We start from the raw sequence: 21,386 nt of genomic DNA on the forward strand, positions 1-21,386 counted from the left end.
TCTTCTACTGCTTTTTCCTTCCCGCTGCCAACGGGAGGCAAGAAAGAAGGGCGGAATGATCGCGATCAGTCGATAAATATGCTTGTTAACAGAAGGTAACAGCGGAATGCCTTCGCTCGTTAACAATACACTAGAAAGTTCTGGTGCCGCAAATGCTTGGGAACGGAAAAAAAAAAGAAGGTAAGAACTCGCAGTGAAGAAAACAGCGATGGGGTCGGGAGGGTATGAAAGCAGAGGAGAGCATAGAAGGCAAGGGGATAAAAGGAGAGGGTTCCGCGCATGCGCCGTAAGGTGAAGGGCGAGCGCGCACGACCGCGACCCGCGCGCTCGCCTCCGAGCTGTTGTCTCTCGTCGCCGGTAGCTGGGGACGTGCCAGTGTTTCCGGTAAGACGAATCAGTGCAGATTCGAAGCGGAAGCCAAGACAAGTTTCATCATTTCGACGCCACGCATAATGACCGGTGGGAGGGACCAGATTACCGGTGTGAGTAGAACTTGTAGCCGAGCGTTGCTTGGTGAGTATGCCCGACGAAATTATTTTTCTTGTTGACGTGATATTTTCGCTCCATTCAGTGTATTTGACGTAGATGGAAAAGCTAGAAACAAACGTTATTTTCGAAGCTCGTAGGAATGTTTGTTACTCACTACGGATGCAGCCGCACTTGTGGCTTTTGGATATTTGTACTGCCACTGCTACTACTGCGTCCGGATTCTGTGTGAACGAGAGCCATAACAGTAGCAACTCCGTAATTAATAAAAGCACCGGGACATTCAGTCTGAACGATTGTGGGAAAAAGAAAACGGAAAAGAAGATAGGAAGACAGTAGGAAAATTACAGAGCATATGCAGGCCATTATTAAGACGACGTTAGCAATCTTCTATATCGTCTGGACAGGAAACGTTTATCATTCTTATCGCTTTCTTTCTACCCAGGAGTATGAAGTATTAATACTGGTATAGCTTTTCTTCCAGTTTATAGTTTGAACATATCTTAATTTCGTTTATTTGCTAGCGTCACTTGCATGCATTCATTGTTTGCATTGCCTCTGTGCTAGCGCGTCCCAGTGACATTGAATTTCCACTTTTCATTTCAATAATAATTTTTTACCCTCCAGAAATAACTTAGGTAATCATTGCTTTTCATATATATATATATATATATATATATATGTGTGTGAAGGAAAGAAGCCAACAGTATATATATATCAATTATATATTGTGCGTAATATTTGGGGCTTAGGCGCATCTGAGTGAGGATACATTCATGAGTACGACGGAATAGCTTGTAGAGGTTAAAGTGCCTAACGTTTTCAGTGTAGTGAAACATTTTTCGATGTAATATTTGCACTCCCCCCCCCCGCATGTGCGCGCGCTCACACACACACACACACACACACACACACACACACACACACACACACACACACACACACACACACACACACACACACACACACACACACACACACACACACACACACACACACACACACACACACACACACACACACACACACACACACACACACACACACACACACACACACACACACACACACACACACACACACACACACACACACACACACACACACACACACACACACACACACACACACACACACACACACACACACACACACACACACACACACACACACACACACACACACACACACACACACACACACACACACACACACACACACACACACACACACACACACACACACACACACACACACACACACACACACACACACACACACACACACACACACACACACACACACACACACACACACACACACACACACACACACACACACACACACACACACACACACACACACACACACACACACACACACACACACACACACACACACACACACACACACACACACACACACACACACACACACACACACACACACACACACACACACACACACACACACACACACACACACACACACACACACACACACACACACACACACACACACACACACACACACACACACACACACACACACACACACACACACACACACACACACACACACACACACACACACACACACACACACACACACACACACACACACACACACACACACACACACACACACACACACACACACACACACACACACACACACACACACACACACACACACACACACACACACACACACACACACACACACACACACACACACACACACACACACACACACACACACACACACACACACACACACACACACACACACACACACACACACACACACACACACACACACACACACACACACACACACACACACACACACACACACACACACACACACACACACACACACACACACACACACACACACACACACACACACACACACACACACACACACACACACACACACACACACACACACACACACACACACACACACACACACACACACACACACACACACACACACACACACACACACACACACACACACACACACACACACACACACACACACACACACACACACACACACACACACACACACACACACACACACACACACACACACACACACACACACACACACACACACACACACACACACACACACACACACACACACACACACACACACACACACACACACACACACACACACACACATTGCATACAGTTTGCTTCTACCAGCGTCCTAGGTGTTTTTGAAAAACTACCAAATTAAGTTCTGAATGAAAAATGTAGCCGTTTGGCTGGCAACGTTACCTCAGGCGAAGAACCCAGGAATTTGCTAGGGTGACGGGAAAACGTGCTCTCAAAATCGAACAAACACTACCGCTTGAAGTTGCACAACGAACTGCTACTTTCTAAGAGAGCTGCAATCGATAAATTTAAAATATTTCAGTCATATGTTGTACCGAATTACCACTTTACAAAGGAGAAGAAAATCTGATTTTTCTATGCCGCTCTCGATGCACTAAGGTGGACGGTTGTTAATACCGATAGCTTAAATTTTGGAGAATAGAGAACAAAAGCCGGCATGGATATTTACGTTAGTGAAGAGAAAGTATACTCCCCCCAGAAGGACGGTAAACTATGAACTATGGCAGAACGTCCGCTCTTCACTGGTTTGAGGATGAGTTAAAATACTTTGTCGGTGTTGCGTTCAGAACCAGGCACTATAGTTAAAGCACTGGTAATATAGTACTTAAACAAATGGAAGAAACGCTACTCGCTCCGGAGCAATCGTTCCTTAATATCTATAATTCAGAAGGGCCGCCGAAACAACCAAGTGGGTTTTCTCATTTGGCAAGGAAACAACCGCCGCAGAGAAGCGATTCTGCTTCGCCATCAGTTTCCTCCCAAGCGCCGTGTATTCGGAGAAAAGCACCTCGCAAACTTAATGCCAGTGCCTCTCCTATCACGTCTCGTGGATCCTTCAGGGCACGGTACTCCAGAAAATTGTTCCTGCTCGCATTTCCCTCGTTACGATAGGGTCCCATTCAAGGTAACCATGTGGGAAACGAAAAATAAACTCGGAGGAAATCATACGATGTGGTGCGAGAAGTCTGGGTTGTGAGTAGTGGTTTTAGTTTTGGCGTTTACGGTATTCTCCTTCCCCATTTCTTTCTACATTTTACTCTCGTCATTGCTGTTTTGTTGCGCTGCTTCGAAAAAGAGTCTGGCAAGTACGACCTTTCTGTAAGGTGGAAATGACTGAATGGGTGGCTGGTGCCCAATTTGAAGGGTTGCAGTGGGTGGGCAATGGAGGGAGGATATACAGAAGTTGTCTGTTTCAACTTTAGTAGCAAGTACGATAGGATTGCGCTAAATAATAATTTTCGATGCGACAGTTCCGTTCTTCACAAGAACTGGCGTCGGCGTTCGCGTTGAGATCATGGAATTGTCTCACGAGTACCTGATGAAGGAGGTTTCTCACTACTTATGTAGACATGTTTGCACTCCTAACAAGCCTCCCTCAAATCGTCACTTGCCGCAAATTTCACGAAGTGTCCTGTTTAACTTCCACGACGTTTCAATGCCATTTCTGTCCCAACCATCTTCACTCCAACCAAGTGAAAGGAGGCCCTCCAGCTTCTTTTGGCTCCTTCTGCATTCCCACTGCACTCACTTTCCCACTTTTCATGCAGTGACGTTCTAAGTAGAGAAAGCCTTCATGAAAATCGAAGCATCAAGTAAAAGACGAGAATTTAGAATGATCACCTCCGAGTCTTCCATATCTAAGCTGGCTGCCTGTTTCTTGGATAAACGAAGCGAAAGCGCGCCCGAGCATTTATCACTTTTCTTGTGGATAACGAAAGCTTCGTGCAATTGTCGTTGTCGTTGACTAGTTTGTACAGGAAGGATGTTTCACCTTTAGATCTGAGGAACGCATTCACGCTATGATACATGGCTAGCTAGTGTGATTCGTTTTGGTTTCTCTGATACCTGATATCGTTTTTAAGCTCTCTTAATCTGCCAATTAATTATGCAATAACCGGTCTGGTCGACATAGGTGGCAGGTGCCTATGTTGTGAAGCATTTGCGGATTTCAGTGTTCCTTCCGTGAAGGAAGGAATCAGCAGTTTGTCGCACGTGTCAATTAGACTCGAATTTTCGAAAGCAAATGAAATCGAAACGTGAAAGCGACTAGACAAAAAATTAAGTCTGCTTTTACTTGTATGAGCAGGGAAGTATATATCTGCTCTGCTCACCTGTACGCTGTTTTAGGTTGTTTCTCTTTTTAACGCGGAGGCGTTAGTGACCCCGTCGTAAGAAAAAAAAAAAAAAAAAAACAGACGTTGGCTTTTGCGTGGGTGCTGCCGGATTTGGTGTTACGAGCTAAATCTCACGAGCACATTCACGCAGGTCTTAGTAAAGTTGACATGACCGAGAACAGACTCGTCATCGGGTTGTGTGGCGTCACACGACCCGGTGAAATTGTAGAGCTGGCAGGCGCTGCCAACTCAGGTAGCTGCCTAATTTGAGGTGGGAGGTAGAAAATGGAATTGAACCCACCGGGTCTCTCGGATCCCGAGTGTGCACGGCACACTTGTATTATAGCTTGGATTGAGCTGGTCTTTACGTGCACATCCTGTGCTCTTTAATATAAAATAACGGCTTGAGAGGCTAGTTGGTGCATCATCGTATTCAGATATGTGGCGCAAACAAAGACAAACACAGGAGAAGATCCACAACACACGCGCACACTACCAACTGTAATATAACTTCACAGATTACGACTACATGCTGATGAGAGTGTGTGAAACACAAATTATGGCGTTGCTAATTTAACAAGTTGCGAAGCGCATCTATGCGAACAAAGGTTGCCAGTGACGGAAGCCATTAACACCGTCGGGACATACCGTTAAAGCCGAAGCTCTAGTGTCCTCCATATATTTATCAACCCCTATACTTAATTGCAGAGGAGATTTCAAACAAAACGTCTATTTGAGAACTTCCCGCGCGGCCGAATCACTTAATTTGCTTGTTTTTGTTATTCTCTTGATGGCAATCGCATTTTATGCTGCAATAACAGTTTAAACACTACCATTTGTGCGTAGTTACTTCCACATAACCAGCTTCTCGTACTAACAACTCAGACCAGATCAGGTCTACGAGACATTTTAGCACACATATAGAAGCATCAGATTAGTCACTAAAACGAAGATAAATGGGAATTTTTTTTTTATGAATAATATCGAACCAAAAAGAAAGAGAATAAATATTTCCTTCCGAAAGAACAGCGAAAAAAGAAATGCCCGCGAATGTTCAAAAACGTAAAGCAGTAATCAAGCGTTATTTGCACATTAGATACAAGCGATCCTTCAGCGCTGCCTAACGACAGCGCGACAGTTCCATGCAACTTAACATACGGAAAAACGTGGCTCAGGCACTACGTAGTCATTACTGACAAGTTGAAAAGAGGCAGGCCTCTTTTTGTAAATGCGAAAACATATGCCCCATTACAAGTTAAATTCGGTAGCGATTGTGGTGGAGAGGTGAGAGTAAAAAGTCCAGCCGTCGCAAGGAAAACATTCCTAAGCGGCCGCAGGGTGCGCACAATTAAAGCCGACTATCTGTTATTCATGATTGGTTGCATCAAACCGTATCCACGACCGAGGGCACCGCCTCTTCAGACAGTCCTATGCAGGACGCTAGTCTACACGCGTCACTGGCCGAGCTCCGTGCGGCGCCAGTTTTCCCGACAGTCTTACCGAAATTGGGTTGTGTCAACCATTATTATTCTTTTCCTTCTTTTCTTTTGCTAAGCGGTACTCGAGCTCGAAAACATTCACTCGCGGAAGTATGATGCTTCGCATACACGCCCGTAAGCAGTCATTAATTGTTTCCACCGTATTGCTTTTTACAAGAATAAGCTGTTGAAGAATGAACTGAACACAATGCTGGTCACGGGATTAGAAATCAACTCCTAAATACGCTTAAGCTGCGCCGAGAGAACAGTTGATGAAAGGCGGTACTAACTTAAAGGCATCGCGTCCGAATTGCTCGACAAAACAAGCCTTATACCGGATCGATTGCCATTTCCTGAACACTCAAAGGACTTTCTTGCCGTAGAATTTATATCCAGCTTCTGGACGGGAAGATCCATGGCGCCTAAATTACAGCTTGGAAGATCTTGCGGTCAATTTTTTTTTTTCGTAGTTCTACTTTCGAATGGGCACTATGTCCGACGTACATAGGCGCTCCTCTCACGCATGAAATATAGGCCGTTCCTAATAACGGGAATTTTAGCGTAGCAGTGTGGCTTATATGCACGAATTAGCGCACGAATTTCGAAATGTGACGCAAGGCAATGTTCCCGATTACAATGGTAGAACGTGTTTGAAATTTTATTCTAAAGACGAACGTGTGCATGGGTTGGGCTCAATCCGTCTTTGTGTGCGGACTTCGCGTTGTTTCGAACAGTCAATGTCCCGTGAATTCATAATCTTGCTTTGGAGTGCACTAGCCCGTGTTTGCCGCGCGGGCTAGTGATGGGAATGAGGGGCCATGTCTGAGGGCTCAGCCAAGCATTAAGGACCCACTATAGCGAAGCCTTTTTGTGTTTTTTTTAGATTTACTCAGAGACAGCAGTGAATTTTTGGTCGTGCATTAAAAGCTCATGGCGAACTGTCGGCTATGTCATTGCGCTCGGGGTATTTTGAATGCAACCAGCAACGAGAAATTCCGTAAATCGTTTTGTATTTCTGTGCTTTAACTGTATCCGCTATGGTGGTACGTATGGATACCATTAAGGAGACTGAACAATAAAAATTTGGGGCAGATTGCTCGTTCAGAACCATTTTTGTCGCCTAGAGTTTAATTATTTTATTTTTATTTATTGAATACTGTGAGCCGCTTTTTGGTGGCCAAGGCGGGGATTGCATGTGCAGGCATACATCGTTGAACGCTATGATGCAACTCGCTTATCGGAGAAAGGACTTATGACGCTATTGAGACAGAGTAGCAGCCACGAAAGAAACTCGCACATTTCGTGACTTCCAGAAATAAATAAGTTGAAAATGATTAAAAACGAAAAGCCTACTTCGTGATGCGTTTCAAATGAGAATGCTCGCCATGCTTCTTTATTGATACTAAACCTTCTTTCTTCACAAACAGTTTGCTTATGTAAACTGTTTCACTATGTTCAGGAGTTCTGACATTTGAGTTATTCGCTAGTTTCAGATATCAGCAGAGTGAAAAAGAAGCCAAATTGCTAAAGCCAATATCATACCTTACATGGTCTGTTAACACTGATCCGAGAGCAAGCTGCAGCCACATTCTCGATGGTTCTGTAGGCCGAGGCCTAATTTATGTTTAAACGATTCAAACTTTCTCTTTTCCTCACCTGCGCTTAGAGAAGTTTTGTGCGCTGTGCAAGTCCGCTATGAGGCAAGGGGAATAACAGCCGCGAGATCGTATTCCATCCTAGTCCTACTACTTAAGCGAGATTTTGGCTTTAACTAAATCTGGTCTTTACATCACCTTCATAGCCTGGTTCTCAATTATATAGATACCTATACTGAATATTCTATGATAATACGTGAGAAATAACTCTAATTTATACTTGCTGCAGTTTTCGGCTTGCATGCTTTCCAGAACGTTTCATAATGGTTCACAGCCCAAATGATCTTCATGGGAAAGTATTTCTATGCTTTAAGTCCAAACTGGCGCCGAGGTTATTCAGTACACCTTTAAGTCAGCATATACAAGTGTTAACCATTACGAGGGAGGTAAGAACATTGAGAGCAATTCAGCAATGAGCTCGACTTCTTCGGAAAGCGCAAGCTTCCCCGTAGTCCAATCAAAAAGTAGACAATGAGCTCGAGGCAAACAGGCTTTGAACAAGCGTGCATTTGGACTCTGAAATGTTAAGAGAACCATCATCCGACAAAGCAGAGGACGGAGCACGTGGTGCAGTGACCCTCGCTGGGGAAACTTCGCGTGAAGTTCAGCTGTTAAACGCTGATAGCGCCATTTGGAAAGCGTGCTGTCCCGACGTCGCGCGCCGCTGCACGAAAGCGGGGGTGGAACTGAGTGCGACTGTACCGCACTCCATCAGCCAATTAAACGAATTAGTTGCGCTTCGCAGAGCATAATGGCGTTCTGAGCCTGGTTCACTTGCCATTCGTTCTAGTCTTTGTGTGTCAACGCGTTTAGGCTGACCGGGGATGTAAACTTCGCCTGTGCTCGGGGGTATACACGGTGACACAGGTATTCCAAGTGGAGCATTGCTTGTAACTCTGAAAGAGCCTCACTGTTTCGACTAGTGAAAGACGCAGTTAGAGATAGCGGCTTCAAGCTGCCTCTTGCTGTTAACAAGCTTCTGTGAAAAAGCACCACCTAAGCACTGCTTGTTAATTAACTCCTGCCAACAAGTGCTTTAGAATTACTGCTTACCTCTCAACAGGAACCTGTGAACCAGTGCCTGCAAAGAACTAGCTAAAATGTAGCACCTGTGAACATGTACGTGTGATCAAGCAACTATGAACAAGCAAATATAAACAGGTACCTGCGAATGGCCTGGCTCTGAGGAGGTGCTTCTGCATAGGCTCCTTGCCATAAGCCACTTCCTGTAAATCTCATTTGCATAGGCTACAAGAGATATGTGCCTCTTGAATCAGACATGTCATTAGCTATGGATTGAATAACTTTAATAAATAAAAAGGCGCTGAAGGAAGCGTGAAACAATTTAATAGCAGTGTGAGTGACAGAAGAAGGGAGGAACATCGCACACATGCAGTAAAAAAGTCATCAGCAGAAGTCATCCACGACAGTGCAAGCGGAGTTTTGTGACGCAAAGATCAAAGCAGATGTACCTATTTCACAGCCTTATAGATGATCTTTAGAAAAACTAAAACTAAAACAAAGAGGGCAGCACCATACAATAGCAGGCACACAAAAGATCAAGAGCATGAATTGCTGAGCTAGTTGACTCACAATGCTTACAAAGATGGAACCTGAGAAGATATATGCAGGACTATATATAGGAGAAACAAACGGGCCATCCGCCGTATTGCTAGTCTTCGGGTGCACAGAATGTTCAAGTGCACGTGCCGCGGAGCCTTGTACGCCAAGGGCAAGGGGCTGCAAGTCTCCCACGTTTTTAATACCAGCATGAAGAGGCAATCACGGCGGTTGGCGTGGCACTTAATGAAATGTGACATCAGGTTCATTACCTAAGGAATGTTGCGGGAACTATTTGTGGATTAGAGCCTTGAAGTAGGCTAATTTGAGGGTTTCAACGCCTGTCGTGAAGATTTTGAACAGAGCACATTTGAAAACTACCTGATGCAGATAACTGCGACACTACCAATGTAGCGCTCCAAACGTTATGCACGCAACGTTGAAAGCAATTTTTCTTCCATTTATCGGAACCGCTTTTAGTGAACTTATATAAAAGAAAGCAGCAATCAGAATAAAGATGTAGTATTTATGTATTTCAACTAGAAACGCGAGCGCGAAAGATGTTAAGGTTATGAATGCATAGAGGCCTTTCGTAGACGTTAATAGCTGAGTCGTCGCTGGTTTTTCGGTGTTGGTCTCATGGGTGGCACGTGGTACAGGAATGGCTACTACTTTTATTTTGTTTCAAAAAACTGCGAACGTCTGGCGTTCCCTTTTTCATTGTAATTCTTTTTTTCTTATTAGACTAGGATAGAAATGATGAGACTTTTTCAGTACATGATTAGGACCTCGACTGCACCGACCTGCCTAATTCAGAGCCCGTGATGTCGGCATCAGTTTTATTCTCCATTTCTAGACTGGGTACCGAGTGCGAATAGTCGTGGCCTTATATGAAGATGTAAGCTGTCGGCTTGTTCCCTTGTTCTAGCAGGGTACCTTATTATTGCAATACGGGGAAAGTCATGTTGGTTTTTTGTACGGAGGTAATACTCTTAGTTGAAGAAAGATACTCCGCCCTCAATTCTGAACAGTGTGCCTCTGCACGGGGTCGCTACCTTAGGGAGCGTGGCCTGGTATTCCGACTGGCACCTTATGTAGTTCTTTACACCCGGAGCAAATAATCGGGTAACGTCTCTATACAGAATGACACAGTTCGGAATTGGTAGCGAGGAAAGGGGCATCTCATTTTTGTACACGCTAGCACGCAATATCGCGCAAAAGATCCTCCGTCATTCACCGATGTCAGCTTCGAAGCTGCAGAGAGGCGCGCAAGTCTTTCTTCTACTCATAGTGTTTCTCTTTTTTTTTTTTTGTTGCTTTTAACAAGGAGCACAATTTTACGCCGCTTACCAAGAAGGAACGGAACATTTGTACGAGTCGCTCGTAACACCTCGCGACCTCGTCGCGTTTTCTCGAGTATCTAGCGCTAGTTCCATGGCACAGAGCTCATGAAAGCGTTCAGGCGTCAGAAGTACTCGCAGGTTTAGAAAAAAGTGGCTCATATACAGTTTATCTTTGAGCACCTTCGTCGGCACATAGACTATGAATGCGCTCAGGCATTGCAATTCCACACAACTCTAGAAAAAAGTGGTTTATATAAAGTTCGTCGCTGAGAACCTTCGTCGGAACAGAGCCCATGCAAGCACTCAGGCGTTGGAATTACATGCAACTATAGAAAAAGTGGCTCGTACAGTTTGTCGTTGAGCACCTTTGTGGGAACATAGCCCATGAAAGTGCTCAGGCGTTGGAAATACGCGCAACTGTCTGTTGAAAAAAGTGGTTCATATAGTGTTAGTCGCTGAGCACCTTCGTCTATAATATAAAGCCAAAGACCTCTTGTTTTCAGTGCACGCTCCTCCGCCGATGAAGTGACTTCCGCGAAGCAAAGCCAACGAGGTCCAGTTCTCGGCGGAGAGCCAATCACTAACACGATCCACACTCGCTTACTTGCTGCCTTTGGCGGAGAGCTCTATTTTCATATTATTTTATGAGCTATACAATAACATTTCCCCACATTCGCTCCCTGAAATGCGAGCCCGTATGCACGGAAAATGGGAGAACAAGGATTAGAGGCTATCCCGTTCGGAGGCAGTGAATTCTCCTCCATATTTTCCGTCTTTATCATCAGCGCAGCGTACTGAGCCCAAAGGTTGCAGAGAATATGCGACTCGTAAAACTAAGCACCCATGGAAGCGCTCAGATTTATGTGCAGGATGAAGACGCTCTAAGTGCCTACCCCATGCACGAGTGCCCAGTCATTCATTACACGTGCGCTCCCAAGCACGCTTAACAGCCTCGCTACAAATTCTTACGCGATAAAATGTTCCGTTTGCAGCATGCAATCCAACTACATTTTTTCTCATCTCCGCGTTGCGAACTGCGATCGTGTAGAGTGTTCAGATTTTGACGAAGCTATGCAGTGACTTTCGGGGACTTTTGCTGCATACACTCTTCGCATGCATTTCTTCCTCAAGTTTGCCTCACACAATACTGACTAAAATATTAGTTGGAGGGTACATTTTATGAGGTATCCAAGCCAGTGACGTCCTTATTATTTAGCTCGAATTTTTCAATACCGAGGAAGAACGGGCTAGTAAACTAAATTTCAGCAGTCTTAAAGACCGTTGTTGCTGAGCTGTATATAAAAACGCCGCAACAATAATTAGATGTATCATACACATAGTGAACATCAACGTTTCGGGTGTATATGTTCGCATCAGACAACGTACGAGAACAAGAGTGCTTTAAAAAAACTAAAAATAATGCTGGTCGGTCCTGTAGCATTGGAGGGGCTTAAGATCGATAAAAATGATTGCTCCTAGAGGGAATCACATGCTGGGAACAATACATTAGATGGCTTATGAGCAGGTTGGTAGGACGCATTATATTGCTTGCGGGAATAAATTTCCAGTCCGCTTCTTGTTATGGAAAAAAGTATTGTTTTGGTGAACTGGAGATGACTGTGATAATCTCATTGCCCAGGAAGAGGTAAGTCCCGTTGTTGAAACGTTGACTCCCCCTCAACCCTTCTTCACGGTTCTTTCGTACTGTATTGCCGTCTTGTTTCTCTCGTATATATCGTTTTTTTTTAATGAACTGAGTGACATGCGATAGTGTAGAATGGGATGGCGTTACGTCAGCGCTGCTCAGTTTATGCCACGAAAGCTGCCCCTTGGCCCAGAAAATGGCGCCAAGCGTTAGTGCATCCTCATTCGCTGCGCCAATGAGACTACCAAAAGCGCTTCTGGTGACACGGTCGGTGATTTTGTCGTTGTTGTTGTTATTCTTGCGGTCTTAAAAATTCAAGACAAAAGGCATCACGTGGGCTCAGGCGGTTCACTAGGTATGAGCATAAGAGCCTTTTTTTGCTACAAATACTAAAAGTAAGACGGTCTCTGTTAGATATGCCTGGACGAAATCGATTTAGTGGAGTTTTCAAGGGTCGCGAAAAGTTTGCGGGCAATCTGAATTGCAGAGCAGGGTGCGCACGAAGAAAGAGTGACCGCTTCACTGCCTCCCCGAACCAGGATGTTGGTAGGTTTTGTTGAGCAGGAGTCTGCTGGGCTTGAAAATGAAGCATGGCGGAAAGCTTCAACAGAGTACGTACCTGAGGCGAAAAAAAGTATTCAAGAAACGCACCAACTTTTTGCAGGTTCGAGCGCCCAGTGGACTCTTTAGGTAGGCAAATATCTCGGAACCGAGAACCATCAGCGATTCGATATTTTTACCTTCCGCTGTTGTAATTTCTACGCCAAGCCACAATTGACGTTGCTATGGTGTAAAACACGTATCGTACCAGCTCGGCCTTGGAGTCTAAATTGGGCTATTAAAATACTCTTTGGCTTTTGGTCGTTCGGAAGTTCTCTTGTGCAAAGAGGTTTACATGTTCAATTAACGTACTGTAAGATATCATCGCGTGCGCACAGAGGTATTTATTGAAGGAACAAAACGGCAGTGACTGTAAAGCAACTAAATTCGGGTAATTCGGGTTTACAGCAGAACCTCGTTTGCTCATCCTTAGGTCACTGGCGCTTAAAGGGGAGCTCTGTGTGAGACAGCTTCGCCTTCCACTGCTCATGGCTAAGCTTCTGTAAATTGTAGGATTTACGTTGATCGGTTAGGCCTGGAGGGCCGCATTCGCCAATGATTTCTCGGACCTGGGTGAACCATCTGCGTAATTACTTTACATAAATAAACTTTATTCTCTCTCTCTCCTTTGGTCAATATTTCATGTCATTCTTGGGTTTCAACACAAAGCTTTGCGCTCTGCCCGTAATGCAACATGCAAATTAGGACTATGCAATGGTTTTGCAGACCTTCGTGAATTGATGGAGGTCGACGATCAACAGCAGTATTCGGGCACCCGCTGTTATCTCTTCCAGAATAAAAATAAGAAAAAGTGGTTACATAATCATTCACGCAGAAGTACTGAACGCATGCAAGAAATGCTCTTCTGTGAGTAATGTCTATCTCTGACTCGCGGAACGACTCGGATAATCATGAAGAAGATGCGTGTGACAGGGGTGAGCGAACTTCACTGAGCTCCACGTGAAAAATGACACGGTGGCGGCAGTGAGACGGGATCCGAGAAGCCAGCGATCCTTTCGATCCTCTTACGATCAATCATATCGCCGGCCCTGAAAATTTGAAGCGCTGTACGAAAGCGACTCTTAGAAAAAAAAAAAAGAAAATATTTGAACGATCGAATTTGAAGTAGCTAACTTCTCCTATTTGGACAATTCCGTGATACGAGGAAGTAATTCTCGCGACCATCAAAGTTATTGAAAGAAATCTTTCAGAAATAGTTTTTGGTTTGTTTGGTTCAGGATTTTAACGTTCCAAAGCGACTGAGGCTATGAGAGACGTCGCAGTTGATGAGTCCGGAAATTTCGACCACCTGGGGTTCTTTAACGTGCATTGGCATCGCACAGCGCACAGGTGCTTTGCTTCACGCCTCCATCAGTCAGCGGCCGCCGAGGCCCGGATTCAATGTCGCCTCCTTGGGCACAGTAGTCGAGCGCCCTAACCACTGCGCCACCCCGGCAGGGCAGAAATTGTTTTTAAGGCGAAAGCCTTTATTGCCTCATCGTTGTCGTTAGCAAAAGTGTCACGCTTTTGAGGCGGCTCTGATTGGTCGAGACGGGATAACGTCATGCAGGTCTCGACCAATCACAGAGCGCCACCACAGTATGCGCGAATGCGTGCCTTCAATGATCAATTACTAATTAATGACTAAATGATTAAATAATTATTACTGATTACTAATACCTAATTACTGATTATATATTGGTATTAATCAATGCTTAATTAAGCAATAATTACTGATAAGTACCAGTTGCGCAATAATTAGTTAATTATTTATTTCCGTACAGCCGGTAAAATCAACTACGCAACGGTAAACGTAGAACAACTTCGAAGATACAAGGAGCGCGATGTCGTCGTTGCCAAGCAGAATTCACAGAACAAATGCACTCAGTCGTGTAGCTGAATGCAGTACTCAGGCTTTCGCCTTTCATCACTATTTAGTCGCCAAAGTGTCCTCGAATTTTGAATAGTGGTTATATCTACGGTTACAGCAGAGGAATGAAAACTTTTATCGTGGCAAGGTATTAATCTAGCATTATTAACAAACCGGAAGCGCCTTTCATGAGTCACGGCGTTAATGTAGCAACGTTTCTTGCTTCTAAATGCGGAGCAAAGAATTATTTTAGGCTTTGAAAATATAGGTTTGTGAACACCGCTTTCTTACATTCAATGCCCCTTAAAATAAAATGCTATAGCCATTCCCAATGTTGTCAGTAATGCGAGAAGGAGGTATTCTTACGGCGTTTGTCTTTCCCTTATTCTTGATGTGATAGCATGAGAGTCCATATGAGCTGGAACTCCCAGATCAAAGGGTACGACAAAATTCCCTCGTTGGTTGAGAGGTTGAGCACATAACGATCTCCTCACGACTCAGCGAACTAACTCACCTTAATTCACCAAATTTCGACACCAGTTCCTGCTTACTTTTGGGGCGAAAACATGAACCAATACAAAACTAGCTTGCTTGTCTCACTTAAGGGAACCGGAGGGTGTTTTGCTGTCGCACTAGTAGTTTTGTTTACACTAAACCTAGTACTAACCTTGAGCAGGGGAATGGGATGTGATAAGTAATTCAGTGACCTTTAGCGCTCGTGAAGAGACTTTTCTGGACAGGAAAGCATAACAGCTCGATGTTGATGTTGCTGTTTTTTTTTCTTTAAAAACTTACGAGATTGCTCTTACGTCTGCTGTAGAGCGAAAATGCTGAAAGCCAATTTACAGAACTGTTTTCACTAACGGCACCGTCATTGTCATTCCTGCTATCATCATCATCACCACCATCACCACCATAATTATCGTCATCATCATCATTATTATCAACTAACTGCACCGTCATGTCATTGTTACTACCATAATGATCATTATCACTAACTGCAACGTCATTATCATCGCTACTATCATTATTATGTTTGTCACTAACTGCATCCCCGTTGTCATCGTTACTATCGCATTCCCGCTAGAAAACGACAATTTCGATCAGTTTTTCACGAGCCCGGAGTGCACAACAACTTTGAGGAGCTCAAGGAGGCGGTTCTAGAGAGTCAGAAACAACGCCTAACAACGCAGGCGGGTAGGGAAATCCTGTCAAAACTAGGGCTCTGCCAGGCACTAAGAACTTCTGAAATCAAATCACAAATTCCGACATCCACAAGAAACAACATCTATGTGAACCCGATACCCAAGCACATGCACCATGAGTTACAGAAGGGTCGAAGGAAAGCCAGAGTCAAAGCATTGGAAAAACAATTGTCTAAAGACGCGGAAGTTGTCTACGTGGACATAGGGGCTTACGGCGAACCTGGCAAGTTCACAATAGCTGCAGTTGACCACAAGAAGAGGCCAATTATTCAGGCTTCGATCTATGCCAAGGATCCTGCGGAAGCGGAATCACTGGCAATAGCCGTCACCATAAAAACACAAGACAACCAAAAGAAGTCATCACACGTAGTGACGGACTCCCAACCAGCCTGCAGGGACTACCTGGCCGGAAAACCTCACAAAAGAGCGTGTGCAATATTACGTTCTATCTCCCAGACGCACACAATTACATGGACACCTGGACACGAAGGCCTAGAAGGAAATGAGGTAGCGAATTATCTATAGCCCGAGCTCTCACAAACCGGGCGGATCCCCATCCCTACCTCACCCCTCTCCTAGGACCCTACGGCGACAGGCTGGAACACCTACGGTTAGAAAGAAGAATTTTCTCACCACCACACAAACAACTTCCTTCCTCGGACGCTATAGACTGGAGAAAAATACAAACAAACACATTCCCTAATCTTCAAATTTTAAATAAGATAAGCCCAACAAAATACACGAGGTACTGTCCTTGGTGCGGTGCAAGCCCCACACTCTATCACATCTCTTGGGAATGCCAGGACAAACCTGACCCAACGTTAATAGTGCCATGCCCGACACACGAGCAGTGGGAGGCGGCCCTGACCAGCGACAACCTGGACCAGCAAGCCTGGATTATACAGCTAGTCCGCAAGTCAGCTGCTGCCAGTGGAGCCCTGGACTAGGGGCACCGACCACCCAGCTCCTGCGAATTTTACTGATTATTATGCTCATTAAAAGTTTTCTCTCTCTCTCTCACGAGCCCGGCTGTCTCCTACACCTGCATTGACAGTCGCCACTATAAATGCCAAACGTCTGGCAGGAAAGAAAAAACAAGGCCACCTCTATCGACATTTAACGGAGCACGAGATGTATTGGCTATGCAGGAGACGAAAGTTGACGGCGATAAAGAGACCCAGGGACCCTGTTGCCACGTCTCACATCTAGGGTTTTCACCGTCGGTACCCATGCTGTAGGGATGCCGACTGGCTGTGTTCTTTTTGTTAAGAAGTTGGCGAAGCTAGAGGTTAAGTCTCATTACCCGTGAGCGAATGGACGATGTTCGTTTCTCGACTTTTCGCTGAACGGCCGGCTCTGAGTAGCAGGTCGTCTGCGTGCAGACGCCTTATGTGGTTGACGACCATGCGAGATTTTTTTTTTTTTTTTCAAAATATTGAAGAGCGTCCTTGCACAGACGAAAGTTTATAGTTGTGTCCAATTTCAACTGTGTACTCAATGCCATGATCAGATAAGCAGCCACGGTTTTCTATCTCTCTAAATACCTCTAAACAGTTTCCTGAAGGACGTGGCGGAGTGTCTCGAAGGAGCGCGTGCTGTGAAGTATACGAGATTCGAGATTACTCATTGGTATCCAGCCAAGTGCAGCCATATGGCTCAAATTGAAAGCTATACAGCTTTCTTAGAAACTTCGTAGTTGAAGAAAAATTCGTCCTGATCCGGGAATCCAACTCGGGACCAGCGCCTTTCCGGGACAGTCGCTCTACCCATTGAGCTCTACCAAATGCAGGTATTGGTTAAAACGTTGCAGTCCATGACTAAGGACATAGTTTCCCTGCACCTGACGTGTGGTATAAATGTAAGATCATACATATTTGCTGCTACGCGTATTTCACCTTTTAGCAGCGAGAAGCTCTTCAAGGCAAAACCGGGGTAATCAAGAAGAGAAGTGGTATTCCAAACTGATTACGTCTACAGTAAAAATATAAATGAAGAAAGAATTTCAATAAAAGAAATATAAGCGAAGAGTACTCCAAGAAGACAAAAAGTATAGAAAAAATTAGGAGAATGCTCAAACTTCAGCTTAAGAGTCGATGCGATAGCTTCCACGCTAATTGCCTTAATTGTTGCTGCTACTCTGATGCTACTTCGACCACCCCCGCTTCTTTGCCTATTCCTTAACGACTTTGATGTTTCAGCTGGGCATGTTTGGCTTTATGGACCAGTCAAGCTACAGCCCTTCGTATGCTATCATAGGCAGCTTGCTGACGTTCCAGTTTGGCTTCCTCCGCACACTTACAGCGCTTCGCTTCCGTTTCTGACGTTCGTAGCTCGGCAACCCGCCTGCGCTTCAACCGTCTAGCTGCCGATCGTACTGAGCACTCTTCTCTGCTTTCTTGGCATTCGTCGTACGACTCCTCCCTTGTCGTTGAATAGCTCCATCACGACAAGACAAATCATCAAACGAAACCCCTCACTATTATTTTATCGGGTACAATGTCAGACAACATTGTCGCATTAGTACCAGACGCAGGTCATCGCACGTCTTCAAATTTAGCGGCAACCACACCAGATTATTACTCTACACCACGCTTGTTTCATTCACTAATCACCAATTTCTACTTACGAATAAATCTGTCAGCCAGCCCCGCTATAACCCACCCCCAGTCGACCAACCAATACTATAGGTATATCCTATACACTCTGTTCAAGCGTCTATCATTTTTCCGGCATCTCCTTTGACTCGACCTTGGCGGGAAGTTTGATGATGATGATGGATAGACGGATGGAATATAGGAGCATCCCTTTGAAACGGGGTGGTAGCAGTAGCTATCTTGCTCATTTTTCTCCCGATATCTTTTCTCCCTATATATGAACTAGAACGCGAAGGCGCCATCTACCGTGGCGAAAAGGTGTCAGGTCTGTAGTTCCCCTGGCTGCCGCATCGCATGGCAGCGCCACTCAAATGTTTGCTTCGAAATGAATTTGGCTCTTCCTTGACAGCTTCCTTCCAAACCGTGACACGCGATGGCTTTTCGTGGCAACGAATCCAGTTCGCGTAAAACACGTACAGCAAGCGTGCCTTTTCCATCTACGTGGACCGTATAATCACAGTGGTGTGAAAGCATGAAAAAGCCAATAAACCAGATACGGCAGGTTTTTGAAGAGAGGTGAAACACTGTGTGTACAGAAACGAAAGGAAAGGGGACAGGCGCGCATGCAACACGCAGCACGCACGCACGCACGCACACACGGCCACATGTACACGCACGCACGCACACTCATACATACCAGTGTGCACACCATCAGGAAACGCAGATCGTTGGCTACCGGCAGGAGAGATTTATGAGCTAGAATATCAGCAAAGAAAATGTTGCTCTCTCGGACGCAAAAAGTACGGGCTATAAATGCCAGGAATGCAGGCCGTGTTGGACAGGAACTTAACGTAGCTTTGCGAAAGGTGTTCGTTATGGGGGATAATTGATTATAACGTTACATGTGCGTCGGTCACCGTGTCTGGGGAGGGGTGCGATACATGCTCAGAATATAAGGAGAGGTTCGGGCTGAGTTACAACTTTCCCGTCCAGTCTGCGTAATACACGAAAAAAAAAACGTGACGCGCTTTGCGAGCAAGCCCAACACAGGATCGCACTGCAAATAGCGAATCGTCGGTGCGTGTAATGACCTTCCCAAAGAGGATATCACGTCTGCAAAGTCAGCAGGAAGGAACGAATGCCCCCATCTATGAAGAACATTTCCAAACCTAGGCGCCTAGTCAGCAGCTTGGTCAAGACTAATTTTTATTTTTTTTCTCATATTCGCGGTGGGAACACAGTGTTAGGTAAATGAAAGAAACATGACGGCCGCCTCGGTTCTCTGTGCCCATATAGGATACATGAGAAACTATATATATAGCCCTGAGGTGCGCCGATACTAACCTCTGTGATGACGCACACCGTGCTGAATAATAATAGATATGGAAGAACGAATGAGATAACATACCATGTACTATTTTAGGGTCTCGGTTTATCGTGTTTTTCGGCCATTACAACCGACTCTGTTTATATGTCTGCCACTATAAGTGCGACCTGAGCGCTTTGAAGAGCTTCTACATATATGTTCATTTTTTCATAGACAGAAATAAATAAATTATATTTCCAATTCGCGAAATTCGTGCTGCGATTTTATAGAGGATATATGTAGGGCTATAACACGTGCGCCTCTCACTCAACAGAAACACTCTCGTTCCTGCTCTTTACGCTTGAGTTATTTTTGCAACAGGCCTCGCAATAAGAGCATCGACCACTGCACGCTAGTGCGCCAGAGATAAACCACATCTCACTTAAGAGCGGGTGGAAACTACGCCACACAAATAAAGGCTAATTACTAGAAATCCAGCTTCACTACCAGTGGAAGCAGCAAACGGCCAAATGACTTGCACCCGCCATAAAACTTTTGCGTTGGTGCCTTTAGCGCCACCGCAAACCAGTGGGGTATTGTTGCATTGCATTTTAACAGTTATATTTCTCAATGCAGTTTTTTTCCTCACTCACTGACCTATAGCCCGTGTCCTTGCGGTTGCTAGCCAAGAGTTCATATCATTTTACAGTGTCAGTGGGTCAGAGGTCGATGGCCTGAAAATACATCGGTTGAATAATATGCGCAAAATAGGTATATCTTGCATAGGCATGATTATGCTTTGGTGGTTTAATTTAGATTCAACGAAGTATTTTATTGCTTTTCACTTTCTATTTTGTGACGGGATTCATCAAACGACGCTATGGCCTCAATGAACCAAACGTTTTTCATGGCGGAGACACGGCGGGGCTTGATGGCGCCAATTTAAAGAAACAGACACAGAATGAAATCGAAGTGAGAAATGTATATTAGACTGGCCCTGGTCTTGCATTCTCTAATTAGAGTGAACGCTATTCGGTGCACTTATAATACACATTACTATATCACTAATACGCATGCATACGCATGAATTCCTTTGCAGCATCAAGGAAATATTCACAAGAGTGAGCCGAAGAACTACATTCGGGATAGTCGTATAGCATAAAAGGAGGAAAGAACTAGGTCGCATTATGCAGTGAGCGCGTGACCGCACACGGCCGCACCTTCTCTGTCGCTCCAGCAGGACAAATTGTTTCCCCATTCTCGCGCGATCGAACGTCGTTACCGCTCTTAGCGGAGCACTTCAGAACGCGTGACCGAACGCAATAACGTAAGACAATAGAGTGTTGCGTTCGCTTTCCTTTAAGTTGCTTTACCTCCGTCTGCGCGCTCAACGAG

The 21,386-nt window shown here is 45.0% G+C and overlaps 1 protein-coding gene across 1 annotated transcript in view; it reads left to right on the plus strand.

Moving 5' to 3' along the window:
- Positions 1-430: 430 nt before the first annotated feature.
- The window catches only part of LOC146198656 (gonadotropin-releasing hormone receptor-like), a 51,873-nt gene continuing 30,917 nt past the window's right edge, over positions 431-21,386 (plus strand). The window contains exon 1 of the mRNA XM_084592630.1: positions 431-513. The gene's annotated coding sequence lies outside the window, so the exon portion shown is untranslated. The remainder of the gene's footprint in view (positions 514-21,386) is intronic.

This window comes from Amblyomma maculatum, chromosome 2 (genome assembly GCF_055883805.1).
Source record: "Amblyomma maculatum isolate TAMU_Amacu chromosome 2, ASM5588380v1, whole genome shotgun sequence".
NCBI classification, from domain to species: Eukaryota; Metazoa; Arthropoda; class Arachnida; order Ixodida; family Ixodidae; genus Amblyomma; species Amblyomma maculatum.